Below are 16176 nucleotides of genomic sequence, written 5' to 3'. Positions count from 1 at the left end.
TGAAAGGCATGTCTGAGTGGTTCTTATGTTGTAATTTTTTCAACTTTCTTAAAAATATAACCTCTCATCCTTCCATCCATTTTCTGGACCAGTTTGTATCCCTTACACAGCCCGAACGTAACCGTCTCTTAATACTGTTCAAATACAAGGAGGAATTAATCAAATATGTTTTTCACAAAAAAATCATTTGTCATCTTAATTTGCAAATGCGAAGCAGAGAGGAGGAAGAGGAGGCTTCATTACTATCCTTCCTTATGCTCCCTGCATGTGACTCCTCTGACCACTGGAACAGTGTTTACCGGATTTAACTGGTCTGGTATCTCAGATAGTTAACTCCACATTACTGTAACGAGGTAGCAGAGCTTTGAGTTGAAACGGGTTATCTATAAACTTTTTGGCTTTACAGAAACTGAAAAACAGCACTGAGGAAGACAGACTGAGAAACAAAATGAGTCGATGTCAAAAAATGAGCAACAATTTAAGGTGTACGAAAATGAAGCTGTCCTGGAGTAGAAATGTAACCACTGACTGAAAACTATTTTCAGTGCAGAGCAAGTGTTGTGCAACATGGCAAGCAGGGGTTGTATAACTGTGATGTCATCTGCGCTTCACTGACCTGCTGGCCCAATAACCTACTTTCCTTCTCTTCCCATCTACCTTAATTATAGTTCCACGGGCAGCACCTTCCTGTCCTCGCCAGCAACACGGCACGCTTCATGACAACAAAATGCTATACGGGCGGACGACATTACATGACGAGGGCCTTCACAAACCGTCAGTGTGAGCGGAAAATCCAACCAATGCTCGTTAAACTTCTACTTTTCTTATGAAGTCACAGGACGCAACGAGAAGCTAATCAAGCATCAGGGAAAAAAGAATATAAAACATTTGGAAAAAAAGCAGGAATTTAAGATGTTTTTCTTTTTAGTCATTACCATAACACTGCATAAATCGACCATTAGAAGCGCATGTAAAAAAAAACACATTTGAATCGGTTAGTTCAAAAGGGGCCCAAGTCCAAGAGGTTTGTTTTTCCAGGAAATGGTTTTATAATTGATACTTTATTCATCCCACAATGGGGAAATTCTTCTCTGCATTTGACCTGGGGGAGCGGTGAGCTGCAGCTGAGCTGTGCTCTATTAGTGGGTGAACAATCCAACCAGCCATATTGAATAACTAGTGCTGCCATCTAAGGGAGAAAGCAAAACCCATGCAAGAGAGGCCCAAGTCCAGGAATTTTGCACTTAATGTATTTTAAATGTCAAGGATAGTCAATACATTAAAACGGACTTGGGACATTTTTTGCACATAATCAGACAGCTTTTCCTTTGAAGACCATAGAACATATAATATCTCTATTTTGAAAAATTGTGGACTTGGGCCCTTATCAATGATCTCTAATGAGTTCATTGATGTCAAATCACAGACTGAAATCAGTGCTTTGCTTTTGCTCTCCCGGCTTTGCAGAATGCCTTGATTACACATTGGCATGTAGGCGTGAGCGTGCACGGTGGCTCATATTCACAGCAGCAGAGCTCTGACGAAGTGAATCACTAATGTGGGTCTGTGGCGCCTCTCCCCACACACCCACCACACCCTGAACTGAGATGCCAGCAGAGCCACACTGCCAATGGGCAGCACCATAGCAACCAGGCTCACCATGCAGAACAAAAACAGTCCGTTCAAATTTCTCCACAATTGAGTACAACATGCAGGCTGAAGAAGCTTTCAAATCCAGAGCCGGAAAGTCTGAGGACCAAGACTTTGGCATAATCAAAACATGTTTAAAAAAGCTCCATGACCAAAACTATGATATATCCAGGTTAAAACACTGAAAAATCTTTTGAAAAATGGAAAGCATTTCCTGCAGAAGTAATTTAATGAATGAATAAAGTTTGGCCTCAATTACAAAAGGGGTTTATTCAGACATACCTCTGGTTTGTCTGAAGATTAATAACCCCTGTTGTTAAAGTAAAATATGTCCAACACAAGAGGCCTTCAGCTCTCATCTGTCTGCCCAGCTGTTGGACAGAAAAAGTTTAAAAAAAAGACGGAAAAAAAAAATTATGATTTTCAAGAACATGTTAAAATAAGGTACCAGAGCAAGAATGGTTATTCTGACCAATAGAATGACTGAGTAACATCTGTTTATTTATTTATTTATGGTACCACAATTTAAGCTTTTTTTCTAGTATTAAAGCAGGTCACTTCCTCTGTGCATTGATGATAACCGAGTCAGCTCTATAATGAATTTTCAGCATTCCCTGTTCTTATTAGTGCTTCAGTGTAATGTTATCACAAACACGTGTCAAAACGACACAATGATGTTCCTTTGCTCTCTAGAAAAAGATGCATCATCCAAATATCGGCCTCCTAGATAAAATACATACTGAGTATTCAGGTGGATTTCCTCTACACCAGTGTTTTTCAACCAGTGTGCCGCGGAAGATGGTCAGGTGTGACGTGGGAAAAAACCCTCATTCACTGATCTAAGAACATTTCCCATCTCCAGGATATCAGCTCTGTGATCATCCAAACAGGTCCTGATAAAACACTGAGTAATTAGGAAGATGAAGGATAATAAAATACTTTTTTCTTTGTGTTTATTTGATTCTATTAAAGACATTTTTATAAGAATGACGGTACCGCGATTTAGCTGCAACTAAAGCTGTTTTCTGAAAAGTCCCGCCCCTTTAACTGTCTTCCCCGATAATTCTTGGAGGCTTAATCATTCGTCATCAGTCTGACCAATCAGAAGTGGTTAAAGTCTTAACTTCCTTGTTCTGATTATGCTCATAAAGTTTCTCAGTTCTAAAAAAAATACCAGCTAAAGCTCGTCTTTAGCGGTGTAGCTTTCCACAGAATCCGGTGTCAGACCGTGGAACAAGTGAACAAAACAATGAAGCTCAGAGAAGCGAGTCTATCTGCCATCGGTGGGAGTTTGGACTACATCTCCCATGAGGCATAGGGTTAAAGTGACAGCGTCTCAGCACACAATGAGTCTTCCTTTGACGTCTTGAAACCACAATGAACACACATCAAACAGTTTAAAATCTTCTAACTTAACTTTTATTACATCTTTTAGAAAAACACCTGCAGCTTCCAGCTTTTTCTGCCACAATTTTCACAAAAATGCATGTAAGATTGCGGAGGGACTGTAGATCAATACAGACTATGAGTTTCTCCTTTTTTTTTGGATGCTGGTGTGCCGCTGGATTTTTATCAAGGTTAAAGTGTGCCATGGCTCAAAAAATGTTGAAAAACACTTCTTTACACCCACTACTAGGGTTGTGCCGATGGACGATATCATCGTCCATCGTGATGGGTGACTGACATCCCGATGGAGAGACCACCATCGTGATGCCACGCCCCCGCCACGTCGCGCGTCGACATCATAAGCCGCGGTTACATGTACAAAATATCTTGATGGGATCAATGGTCGGATTAGAATCCAACCGTGTACATGGGCCCAGAAAAATGTTTTCAGAATATAAAAACGTTCACTAAGGTCACAATTTCGGTCGGAATAAATCATTCGCACACGCGCAGTATTCGCACATGCGCAGTTTGAAAACCGGAAGAGGATACAACTTCCGCCGAGCGGCTTTTTTTCCAAACTTTATTGAAGGTAACAATTCAATACAAAACGATAACAGCGGCGAGCAGCTATATATATTGACATGTCAGCTCGGTAAAATACGAGACGATCTTCTAAACGTGCTTTTAATAATGTTACGGTTATTATCAAACACCTGTTCGCTCATCATTTGAATTTTAATCCATGTGGTCAGTGCTTTTTCTGAACGTAGCCAGGATTAGCAGTATGCTAACACGGGCTAACAACATTAGCTTTGGGTGGCGCTGCATCCTGTGAATAACATCAGCCTTTATTTAGTCGGGACACGACTGGAAACACAAATCCACGTGATTGTTTGAATGTTTTCTAAGGACTGAGCGACATTTCTGCTTTGATGCTCAAACCGCTGTGTGTGCTGACGATCCGAGCTGTGCTCAGACACGTTTAGACCCGGTTCTGAGTTCGGTAGGTAGTACCCCTAGAGCTGCGGGACGGATCGCAGTCTTAAATCTCCCACACATACCGCTCATGTACCCCCCCCCCCCTTCCCATCAAACATAAAGCTGTAAATCCGCCCTCCGCCGGTCCACTTCGCTAGTTAAGTGCAGGAGCGGACTACTTCTTTTCTATCTTGCTTGTTACTTTTTCTGTTAAAGTCACTTCCCTCAGTTTATACTGTATCATCGCGGATTAACCATTAGTTGGGAAATAAAATGAAAAAAGCAAAATAACGAATAGCAGTTATATGAGAACGAAAAATTTAAAAATACCCCCCCCCCGACGATGTCATCGTCCATCCCGATGGTTGACAGCAAACATCGTCAACGGCCAAATTAGGGGACATCGCCCAACCCTACCCACTACTGCACCTTTACATAACAGATCAACACCATGCTGATTGATTTCTTGGAAAATGAGTCAGCCTATAGATCACATGTGTCAAAGTCAAGGCCCACAGGCCACATCTGGCCTGCTGTGTAATGTTATCCACCCTGCGAGAATATTTTCTACTATTGTTATTAATGACCTGGTGAAATGTAGCACTGATAACAAAGTCACTACAGATTACTTAATGCAGCATTTCAGCTGCCCAACGAAATATAACAATGGCATCATTTCACTACAGATCCCATAATGCAGCACTTCAGCTGCCCTGGTGAAACACATGCCATTATGATGCCAGAGAGAAAAAGTTGATTCTGAAAACAGCCTTTTTAAAACCATTTAGAGGCGGAATAAATGTTTCCTGACGTTAATGATAAACTTGTGTGTCTCATTTGAGGAGCAAATGTGGCTGTAATTATGTAATTATGACACAAACATCAAATATGCACTTTGCTTTAGAAGCTGAGCACACTGAGTTTGCGTGGCACTTTGGTAAATTTGAAGGACAAAAAAGTTTTGAGTTGCTTCAGGACCCGTTTGCTGTTGATGTTGAAACTTCAGATGGAGCTGCAGTGTTTTGGCAAACTGAAGGCAAAGTACGACACTGCAGGATCTGAACAGTTTATGCAGAAATGCCCCAGCTCTGTGTACATGTAGCTCCAACTTTGTGTATGTTTGCATGCACATTTCTGTGTGAGAAGCTCTGCTCAGTGATGAAGACTAACAAAACAGCAGACAGGTAACGTCTCACTGATGAGCTGCTGCAGTCCATCCTGAGAAGCTCCTTCACAGAAACTCACACCAAACACAAACCAACCTTTTGACAAAAAATGATGCCAGACGTCCAGCTCTGATCAAATGATACAAGAGCAAAGAAAAAACAGAATTTGATGGCTGAAAAGCACAAATTTGATTCATATTGATTCACATTATGCAGCATATTCCTATTTTGGATTTGTGTAACTTTGACAGGATATATTTGTATGGAGAGCAAAATCTTTTTGTATATTTAAAATGTAATTTTATTTTTTATATAAAATGACAAGAGTAAAGACATGTCAATGTTTTTTCTTTCTTTTAAATTTATTTTATTTCTAACTTCTTTACTTTTGACAGAATATATATATATGAAGGAAACATAAGAAATTAAAGGTTTAATTTAATTTATTCCAGAATAATGTTTTAAGTCTATTTCTATGTTTATAAAAAGTTAATTTTAAAGGATTAGTTTTAGTGTGTTCAATAAGATGTATGTTGTTCACCTCGAGACCTTCAGCGTGTTTTGAATTTTGGCCCCCTGAGCAATCCAGTTTGCGATCCCTGCTATAGATGGAGGAGGTGGAGTGAATGACAGGATGGTGTGGAACAACTAGCTCCTAAAAAGAGATGAAGAAAAAGATAATGGTGAAAAAAACACAAGTGTCTTCTATTTTTAACTGTGAAAACTGTGTCTTTTCCACAAACGGAAAGGCCAGACCAGGAAAACAACACGTCTGAGCAGCTGTCTTCAGAACAGAGGCTTGTGATGACTTTCTAGAGTCATCCTTAAATGCAACGTGTGGTTCAACAGTTTCATAGAGAAAAGCACTGAGATAAATACAACTCAGGAGGTCGCCTGTTGCCCTCTCTACAATGGAAGAGTTGGGAATGGATAACAGTAGAAAAGAGAAACTAGCAAAATAGATCAAACTATAAAACACATATCCTGAAAACAGCTTAAACTGCCCCAAAGCAGACCCAGGTACCCAGACTTTGACGGAAAATTGCTGTACATGTAACATTTTCTATGATTAAGCATAACAAACCATGTAATGACATGAGCTCAGGTAAATATCTAGGCAGTGCTGTGATTCAGATCAAACATCTTAACTCAGTTAAATCATAATTTACATCAAAAGTCACTATATTCCATAACTCTGTTCTCCAGATGGTGCTCTGCTGGAAAACTGCTAATGTGACCGCTGGGTTCAACCGACACAAACATCTAGCAGAGTTTCAATAGTCATGAAGATCTGAACCCACAAGGAATAAGGCTAAAAGTCGGTGAAAATTCATCACAGCTGTACTCACTTTAACAGCAACAGGAAAAAAAAAGGAAAAAAAACACAGTGAGACAAAAATCTGAAGAAATTTTAAAAAATGCAAGAAAACACAATTCAACAAATGTATCTGGAAATCCAAAAATAAAAAATAAAAGCATTACTGTAAAAGTTAAATGCAGAAATCTTACCACTTGTTTGAGTGAAGGTTAACTGGCTGACTCATCTACAGGAGGAGTACTGTGCACTTCAGGCTTCACCTGCAGAACAAAAACACATGTGGGTCAGTGTGTGTCCCACTGAACTGCAGAAACACCCGCGCAGCCCAGAGGTCCTCATTCTTATGTACTTGAAAGCTCATTTTTCAAATATTTGAATCCTTCTGAAAATTTCCTCAACTTGGGAAAATTTCTCCACCTCATCAATGACAACAAACAGAACGTTGGAAGACGCAGACCACTTTAGTATGCCAACAATGAGACAAACCACAAAACCATAATCATAAACATGTTCAGCCTCAAACAAACTATTTCCTTAAACCCTACATTTGCAGAAACATCAGGAAAACATGCCAGAATTGCAACAGAAAACTCAAAGCACAATTTAACAATATTTTCATGTTACTTTGAGCAAACAACAATCTGTTTGTACAGCATTTCTCAGATAAAACCACTACTCATTATCTTCACGGAGAACGAGAAATTTAAAAGAGGTGAGCTGTTCACCAAGGAGAGGGAAGTCATTTCATCGGAGTTAAAAATGTGAAAATAAGTCTTAAGTTTTAAGAGCAAAGTAAAATCCCTTTGGCCCCTTCAGGGGGTATTCCAGAAAGCATGTTTAAACTACCCTGACTTTAAGCCTGAACTCTGGCTGATATCCGCCTGAACTTGCTTACTCTGGGTATGTCGGTTCCAAAAGACCGGATATGAGTTAGCGTAATTACGCTCAACTTGGTAACCCTGGGTTAATATGATTAGATATGACTAAATGAAAGTAAAATAACTGTCTGAAAACTACGTGTTATTTTTAAGCTAACTTAAGTTAGATCAAAGTAAAAAGGTTTCTCTTTCCAACATCCATTCGTGGTCTTATCACCCTCTCATGGTGGAAAATTATTTGAGCTTCTTCATCCACTAAATCAGTGGTCCCCAATAGGGTTGAGCGATATCCCTTAAATTTTCAGTTGACGATGTTTGCAGCAAACCATCGGGGGGGACGGAGTGTTAATTTTTCGTTCTTATATAATTATTATTATTCGTTATTTTACTTTATTACTTTATTTTATTTCCCAACTAATGACTCATCCGCGATTATCCAATGTAAACTGAGGGAAGTGACTTTAACAAACAAAAAAACAAAAACAAAAAACTAACAAACAAAATAGAAAAGAAGTAGTCCTCTCCCACACTTGATTAGTCAGGTGGACCGGTGGAGCAAGCGACCATGTCTCTGAGCAGAGATGACAGACTTACAGCTTTGTTTGAGGGGAAGGGAGGATGCTTTGTTACGTGTGGGAGACTTGGGACTGTGATCCGTCCCGCAGCTCTACGTGAACGAGCTACCGAACTCAGGAGAACCGGGTGTTCCGGTAAAAGTGTGTGCCCGTGCAGAGCTCGGACCGCTAGCACACACAGCGGCTATTGGGGCGGTGTAAGCTTCAAGCAGAAATGTCGCTCAGTCCTTAGAAACCGTTCAAACAATCAAGTGGATTTGTGTTTCCCAGTCGTGTCCCGAAAAAATAAAGGCTGATGTTATTCCCACATATATACATGCAGCCAAACTGTAGATTGCAGCATTTCCCGCATGGATTTATGTTCATCCAAAGCTAGTGTTTTTAGCCCGTGTTAGCATACTGCTACATGGGCTTCTTTCCGGCTCCGTTCTTCAACAGAAAAAGCACTGACCACACAGATAACAATTAAAATGACAGGCCTACAGCAGTGTTTTCAGCGCACGTCTCTGTTAACGTTGAGCCCTGCCGTCAGACATGAGATGAGGCGCAGCACTCCCGAGCGTCACCAGGAGTTTCCGCTCCGTCTGTGATCGCGTAAAACTCAAATTCAGTGATTTTAACCTCAGAAACTGTGGAAAACGTGTTGAGTTGACTGAAAATGTATGTTTAACACAGATCAGTGGAAATTTATATTTACTTAATTTACCTTTTTTCTATCTTATCACAATTATGACAGGTGAGCCTCTGCCTCCCTTGCCTCCCCTGACCTCACGTCACTGACAACGATGAAGGAGGAACAGAGATGGGAGCTCCTGGGTTTTATTTTAGCGGTAATCTATTACGTGACCGAGAAGAGCGCCTTCGCCTGCGTCAAGAGTGACATAGTAACAGAGAATCAGGCAATTTTTCAAAATAAAACATCTTTCAGATTCTGAAATAAATAAAACGGAAATAATGTAAGTTATTTATTCTTTCTGTGCGGCCCGGTACCAGATAACCCATGGACCGGTACATCTTCAAATGGACACGCCATGCTGCTTCACCTCTCTGAAACCAACTAACCTTCAACATAACCTGCTCCAGACCAGGTTATCTTCAGAGCATGAGTTGCCAGGGGAACTAAGCATACCCTGAAACATACCTCTGTTTTTGGAACCGAAAGCGGTGGTTGTACACTTCTTTAGCCTCAAACTTACCGCGGGAGCTCGCATAACCTGCTTTCTGGAATACCCCCCTGTTCACCTTGAAAAAAACAATGCTGTGTGGCAAGAGGAATGTTCTGCTGCTAATAAAAACTGTCTCCAAAAATTTTCCTCCGAGAGTTTGAGGTCAACGCAGAGGAATATCCGATGTTATGTAAATACATGGCTCAAGTAATGATAAAAATCAGACCCACAAAAAAAATGTTTGACAGAGTCAAGTTAAACTATTTTAATTTTTAGGAACATCTACTGACAAAATACTAAGGTCCACCATGTGTGCCATAAGATAGAAACATTTTTTTTTTTCAAATCAACTCAAACTTGCTACACTTTGTATTTCTAAAGCTTGAAGTGATTGATAAAAATATTTTGAGGAATAACACCACACCGAGTTTTCCTTCTACCCCCTATCAAACACTGACAGTGAATCCAGCTTTTTCTTAATGTAACACTAAACTATATATTTTTTTAAAAATTTCCAGTGGTCTTTTCATTAGGATTAAGCCGTTCTTATCTTAAATAAAATTTAAAAAACAATATTGCCGAAATCCGCCTCTGAGTTGTGCGCTGTTGGTGTGGAAGTTGCCCCCACACTGATATCCCAGCATCCATTTGTTTACACTCTCCTGCCAGCTCACAACCCCAAGCTACCATTAGAAAGCAACAAATATGGCGAGCAATATCGCAGTTTTAATCCTAAATTATTTTTAAATATGACCTCCATCGTGAGAAAAATGGTATGGAAAGATGATAAAAACACCATTTTCACTGGAGTGGATCTATAAATGAAATAAATGTCATCTATACTGTAAAGTCTACACAGTTTCTTTCTAGCTCCTTTTGTAGGCAATCAGTGGCGCTATAAATGGCATTAGCATGTGGACCACAGCAAACATGTTTGGATGTGTACAGTGGGCACACTGAAACCCAAAAGGCAGCAGTATTTTTTATCAATTATAAACCTAAACTGGCAGAGATTGAACAGCTGTCGTGGTTTTTTCTGCTCACCTGCAGAAGACAGAGGTGTCAAAGGATTTTTCCATCTACCACTTGCTGCTTTTCTTTTAAGCAAATGTATCACATGATCTATGCTACATATAAACCAAGATTGAAACCCCCCCTTTCCCCCACAAATTGATCTTTGTGTGACTGGTATTTTCCAGATAAGTGTACACATTTTACAGTGTAAACCATAACTAATTCAATAGAGAAACAACGTAAAGGTGCCAAAGCCTGTAAATGACCTGTAGTTTGTGCTTTCCTAGTGACCCTGTTACTTATCCCCACTGCTTTTTCCATGTTACAACAAGCATCATGTGAACACGGTCAAAATATCATCCTAATTATACTATTCTATTAGTTTTGGCAGCCTGACAAAAAGCTTAAGAAGTTCTACAAATTCTGACCAACAAGGTTTGTGTGAATGATTCTAGATCAAAGGGAACAAAAAACATCTAATTACCAACAATTAAAACTAGAGAAATAAAAAACTGTATTTCTGGAAAAATATTAGGTATTCATTTGTTAGTCATAAACTGCGGAATTTGAGCAAATTCACATTTCTTCCTATTATGATAAAAAGCATAACACTTTATTTTGAGTTATAATTCAAATTTTACAAAGTCACGAACTTAACTTAAAAGAAAAAAATCTAGAGAACACTTAAAAGAAAAATGAATAAAGAAAAGGAAAGAAAAAAAGTCCAGCTGAACTAATAAATACATACATGATTCATACATATTTGGCTGTCCCATTTTTTAAAACAAAGTTAGGAGGAAAAATGCGTAAATTATTCTCAAGAATGAAATCAAATCAATTCCTATGCTGTTGGCTTGACACCAATATCAGCTATTTAAATCAAACTGAACTCAGGTCAGTTTTTCCCTCTAAAATCCAGCCACAAGCATCTATCCGCCTTCCTGCCGGCCGGCCGGGGAACCGGGAACCAGCGCCGCGAACCTCCGCCGGCTAGCTTTCATGCTAACGTCAAAACAGCAGCGGTAGTTTCGCGGTTTACGATCATAAAACATATTTTGTCATCAACGAAAGAGCCCCATCATAAGAAAAACAATCACAACTAGAGTTTTTCTTCCGAAAGCTGCTTTACAGTGTAATTTAGCATGACATTGTCCGTACAGAATGTTAACCCAGTTTTAGCCTAAGCTAGCACTCAGCCTAAAGAATTAGAATGTGGGTCACCGGGCCTTCTGTCACCAGTCCACAGAAAACTCCTCATTCAGCACATTCATGACTGACAGCAGCTCACACCAGACCCCGGCAATAAACTCAACCAAACGCCGACAGAGAAGAGACCCTTACCCCCGAGCAGTCCTCTGTTTCACTGGGATATCCCCGCAGCGAGCGGCGCAGCTGTCGGTCGACTGCGCAGCGCTGAGGAGCCAGAGCGACTCGAGTTGACTTGAAACTGGAGCCAAAGCGGGCCTGCAGTCCAGAGAACACATGCAGGCGCACCCACGTTTTCCAACACTTGTTAAAAAAAATTATTTTCCTATGTTTATTTGTTATTATTTGTTCATTTCAACGTTGCCAAACTTGTGCAGACATGCACAAAACACATTTCCTCTGCAACTTAACATGTATTATAACATTTAATACTTTTTCTCCCAAAGTTTCATAAGCTGCATTTGATTAAACTTGATCATATTTGTTTGCTAAAAAATATCACACTTTCCCATTACGGAACCAAAATCTGTTTTGACATGTAAAGACCATAATTTGATTTTCCCCAACTCCAGCGTGGTGTGGTGCCGTCACAATAGCAACAAATAAAAGAAAACAACAACAATGTATGTGCTTACCACTAAGGCGCTATTTCCCAAATTAAGTGATGAGAGAACAGAGCCCACTAGACCAGAAGTTCTTAACCTTTTTGACACCGGGGTCCATTTTTCCCAGTACAAAGTGATTTGAGGCCCATTCAAATTCACATGTTAATTTAAATTGATCTGTGTCTTGTTTGATATGTATTCAAAAATTAAATCAGAGTAAAACCTTGTGGGGAAAAAATATGATACAATGTGATAAGCCTTCTTCCCCCGGTTGAGCCCTTCCGCCTGCTCCTCCCCGCTCTCACCCAAACAAATGTTGCACACAGTCACTTAGGGCTCCGGGAACTGGATGGGTGGGGTATGCTGGCGGGGCTCACTGGGGGTGTCTCTCTCTGGGGTCGCGTCGGCGCCCGCCCTCCATCCCGCTTTTACTTGCATATTAGACACCCTGATTCATCTAGGGCCTTGTGGGGAGGGTCTGGTGGAGGGGGGCACGGTGAAACATCCGTGCTCATCTTTCACTGGTCCCCCCCACAATTTTAACTTCCTCTGTAGACACACACACTGCATGCTAGCAGCACACACACAGCAAATACACACCACTCACAGAGGGACCCCAGAGTAGGGGGGCTCTGCGGCTTGGCAGCGGTGGGGCCCCCCACACTGGAGATCTCCTATTTTACCTGCAGCACACACACAGCACACCCACACCTCCATGCATGGGTGGGGTTGGGGGGGGGGCGGTCTTCACCCGCCTGGTCCTCTCAGGGCGGCTAGGCTTGTGGGTGTCCTGTCGGCTGCGGTGATGGTCGGGCATGTGGCGCTGGGGGGTCGGTCAGCCGGAGGGGGTTACTGCGTGGCGGCAGGGGGTGGGGGGTAACCAGAAGATTGTGAGTATGTGTGTGAGAGTGCATGGGTGGGACGGACATGGGGGCTGGCTCGCGGGATCTTCTGGGGCTTTCCTTCCCCATCACAGAGGGGGGAGGGCATTGAGGGGGTTGAGGAGGGGGGCTCAGATAATATGGCGGGGGAGGAGGGTTGTAGTAGGTAGGGTTATGGGGGGTGGCTGTGGGTGCGCAGCAATCTCTGGGTTGCTCAGGTTGGGTGCCGGGGCTGGCTCGCGGAGACGGAGCGCTGGTCGGGTGGCAGGTGGCTCATGGGTTCTCGGGGCCCTGGCTTCGTCCTTGGCCATTGTCTCGGTGTCCGGCGCTCGGTGGCCCCCTTGGCTGCCGCCTGGTACGGCTAAGCGCTCCTGTCCTGTGGCCTGGGGGCTGGACGCCGGGTTCGCTTATGCCTTTGGGCGTCGGGGGGGCCCCTGTAGGGGGGCCTTCTCTGCGCCTGGCTGGGTGGGTGGGTGATCCCCTCCCCTCCCCCCCGGGCTTCCTGTGTCCGGATGCCGGGGGGACTCCTGGCCTGGGGGGCTCTCCTCCCCTCTCCTGGTCTGGCTGGTCTGGCTGGGGAGGATCTGGTTCCCCTTATGAACACATGGTTCACTCCGGCAGCATGCATGTATCTCCATCCCCACATGGACGTGTACACTGCCACCCTGCTCCCTGTCTCCTTCATCCCTCCTCTTAACCCACAGTGTATTGATGGACAGATGTCTTCCACTCATCTTCGTGTCAGATTTTCACCTTTGATGAAATATTTGTCTTTCCAGCAGATCTGGTATAATTGTTACAGCTTAAAATAATAACTTATGCCTTCAGCTCTAATCCCTTTTGCTCAGCTGTTGGACAGAACAAGTTAAAAAAAAATGTTGTCGGAAATAAAACAAGCACTCTTAAAACAAAAGTTTCAAAGTAAATAAATGGTAAATGACATTTAAAAAAGTGCTAATTAAAATATTACCTTGTAACCTGCTGATGAACCTGACAAAGTTGTAGTCCTCATACTGACTAGTTATTGTTCATAACTCTAAAGTCAGATTTTATTGTAAGGCCGTGAATGTTGCACTGTTCTAAAATAATATGCACGCGTCTCATTTTACGTGTGTTCCAGAGTTGTAATAGTGGCGGAATAAAGAGCCAAACTGAAATAAAGTCTCATCATTCAAAGATACCACATCTTAATTTTTGTACTAGATTGTTAAGTCTCCAAATCTGTCTCAAATTAACAACAGTCACAACAGTCTTTTTTTTTTTTTTTAACTTGTTCTGTCCAACAGCTGAGCAGACAGATGACAACTGAGGGCCTCTTGTGTCAGACATATTTTACTTTAACAACAGGGGTTATTAATCTTCAGACAAACCAAAGGTATGTCTGAATAAACCCCTTTTGTAATTGAGGCCAAACTTTATTAATTTCAACCATGTTTGAAAATCTTTGGTGTTGGACCGGACGGAAAAGGAAAGGAGGGGAAGAAGAGAGAGGGATGTTAAGGGGGGGGGGGGGGGGGGGGGGGTTGGAGGGTGATAATAGAAGGGAGGGGGGATAAGACCATGAAGCAGCATAGAGCAACAAGTTTAGTGGTTGTTTATCATTACGGTAAGATTCAAATGTAGTACAAAAAGGGCGGGGCCTGTCCACACACACACTCAAATGTTATCAACACACCTGCTAGCTGCAAAAATGTCCACATGTCAACATGTACACAAAAAAGATAGTGTTCACACACGCATACTTATACCTTTAAACCAACTAGTGTGAAATATTTCATTCATTCCATCATGCAAACTATTAGTGCAAAGGTGAGCTAACACATGTGCTCAGGTGAGTGTTTATGTTCTCCTAAAATGGATGGTGGAATGTGAAGAGAAGGAGGGAGAGTGCCCAGCCATCCCCACACCAAGACCCCCGCAGCAGCGGCAGCCGGGACCCCCCAACGCCACACGGCAAGCAGGCAGGGAACAACGGCCCCCGGGGCGACCAAATCCGCCACCCAGGCCAGGGCCAGCAGGACTGCCGCGAGGCCCCCAGAGCCAGAGAGCAGCGAGGCACGGGGGAAAGAGAGCGCCGCCCCAGCCCAACCAGGAGAGCAGCCCCCCGCCATGCCAGGAGAACCCAACGCAGGGCCCCACCCGAGAAGGGCGCCCACAGCCCCAGACGAGCACCCCATCACCATCCAGGAGTTCTGGTACGAGCCAGGACCCCCCAATGGAGACCCGCTCCACACTCCAGGTAGCCACCCACCCGTACCACAGTTGGTCCAGGGAGGAGCAAGGCACGGGCCAGCCGCCCCCACCCAGGAGGGGAGCACCCCGGAGAAAAAGGGGTCCCACAAGGGGTGTTGTAGACATGGCCCAACCAGGCTCGGCCACAGTCGGAAATTTGGCGGGGCCCAGCGCTCAGGGGCAAGCACCAGAACCCACCCCCCAGGGACACGGACACACTAAATGTAACAAATACATAAAAATAATACAACAAAAAGGAGTTTATACAAATCTACACTCTGGTTTCTCGAAGCTATATAACCTCTTTTTGTGATAGTAAAACCTGTCCAACACAAAAAGCCTTCAGCTCTAATCCCTTTTGCTCAGCTGTTGGACAGAACAAGTTAAAAAAAAATGTTGTCGGAAATAAAACAAGCACTCTTAAAACAAAAGTTTCAAAGTAAATAAATGGTAAATGACATTTAAAAAAGTGCTAATTAAAATATTACCTTGTAACCTGCTGATGAACCTGACAAAGTTGTAGTCCTCATACTGACTAGTTATTGTTCATAACTCTAAAGTCAGATTTTATTGTAAGGCCGTGAATGTTGCACTGTTCTAAAATAATATGCACGCGTCTCATTTTACGTGTGTTCCAGAGTTGTAATAGTGGCGGAATAAAGAGCCAAACTGAAATAAAGTCTCATCATTCAAAGATACCACATCTTAATTTTTGTACTAGATTGTTAAGTCTCCAAATCTGTCTCAAATTAACAACAGTCACAACAGTCTTTTTTTTTTTTTTAACTTGTTCTGTCCAACAGCTGAGCAGACAGATGACAACTGAGGGCCTCTTGTGTCAGACATATTTTACTTTAACAACAGGGGTTATTAATCTTCAGACAAACCAAAGGTATGTCTGAATAAACCCCTTTTGTAATTGAGGCCAAACTTTATTAATTTCAACCATGTTTGAAAATCTTTGGTGTTGGACCGGACGGAAAAGGAAAGGAGGGGAAGAAGAGAGAGGGATGTTAAGGGGGGGGGGGGGGGGGGGGGTTTGTAGGGTGATAATAGGAGGGAGGGGGGATAAGACCATGAAGCAGCATAGAGCAACAAGTTTAGTGGTTGTTTATCAT

At 42.5% G+C, this 16176-nt stretch overlaps 1 protein-coding gene across 7 annotated transcripts in view; it reads right to left on the bottom strand.

The window, feature by feature from the left end:
* Positions 1–11611, bottom strand: part of clocka (clock circadian regulator a) — a 62976-nt gene extending 51365 nt beyond the window's left edge. For 4 of the 7 annotated variants that reach the window (XM_078946472.1, XM_078946470.1, XM_078946474.1 and 1 more), the window contains exons 1-3: positions 11476–11611; positions 6693–6761; positions 5725–5838 (exon numbers count right to left, since the gene is read on the bottom strand). The gene's annotated coding sequence lies outside the window, so the exon portion shown is untranslated. The remainder of the gene's footprint in view (positions 1–5724; positions 5839–6692; positions 6762–11475) is intronic. The other 3 variants (XM_078946473.1, XM_078946471.1, XM_078946477.1) reach the window with 1 other exon arrangement.
* Between the last annotated feature and the right edge of the window lie 4565 nt (positions 11612–16176).

This window comes from Oryzias latipes, chromosome 4 (assembly GCF_053564925.1).
Source record: "Oryzias latipes strain Hd-rR chromosome 4, Olatipes_Hd-rR_3.1".
Taxonomy (NCBI): Eukaryota; Metazoa; Chordata; class Actinopteri; order Beloniformes; family Adrianichthyidae; genus Oryzias; species Oryzias latipes.
This window is presented reverse-complemented; position numbering and strand designations above follow the sequence as displayed.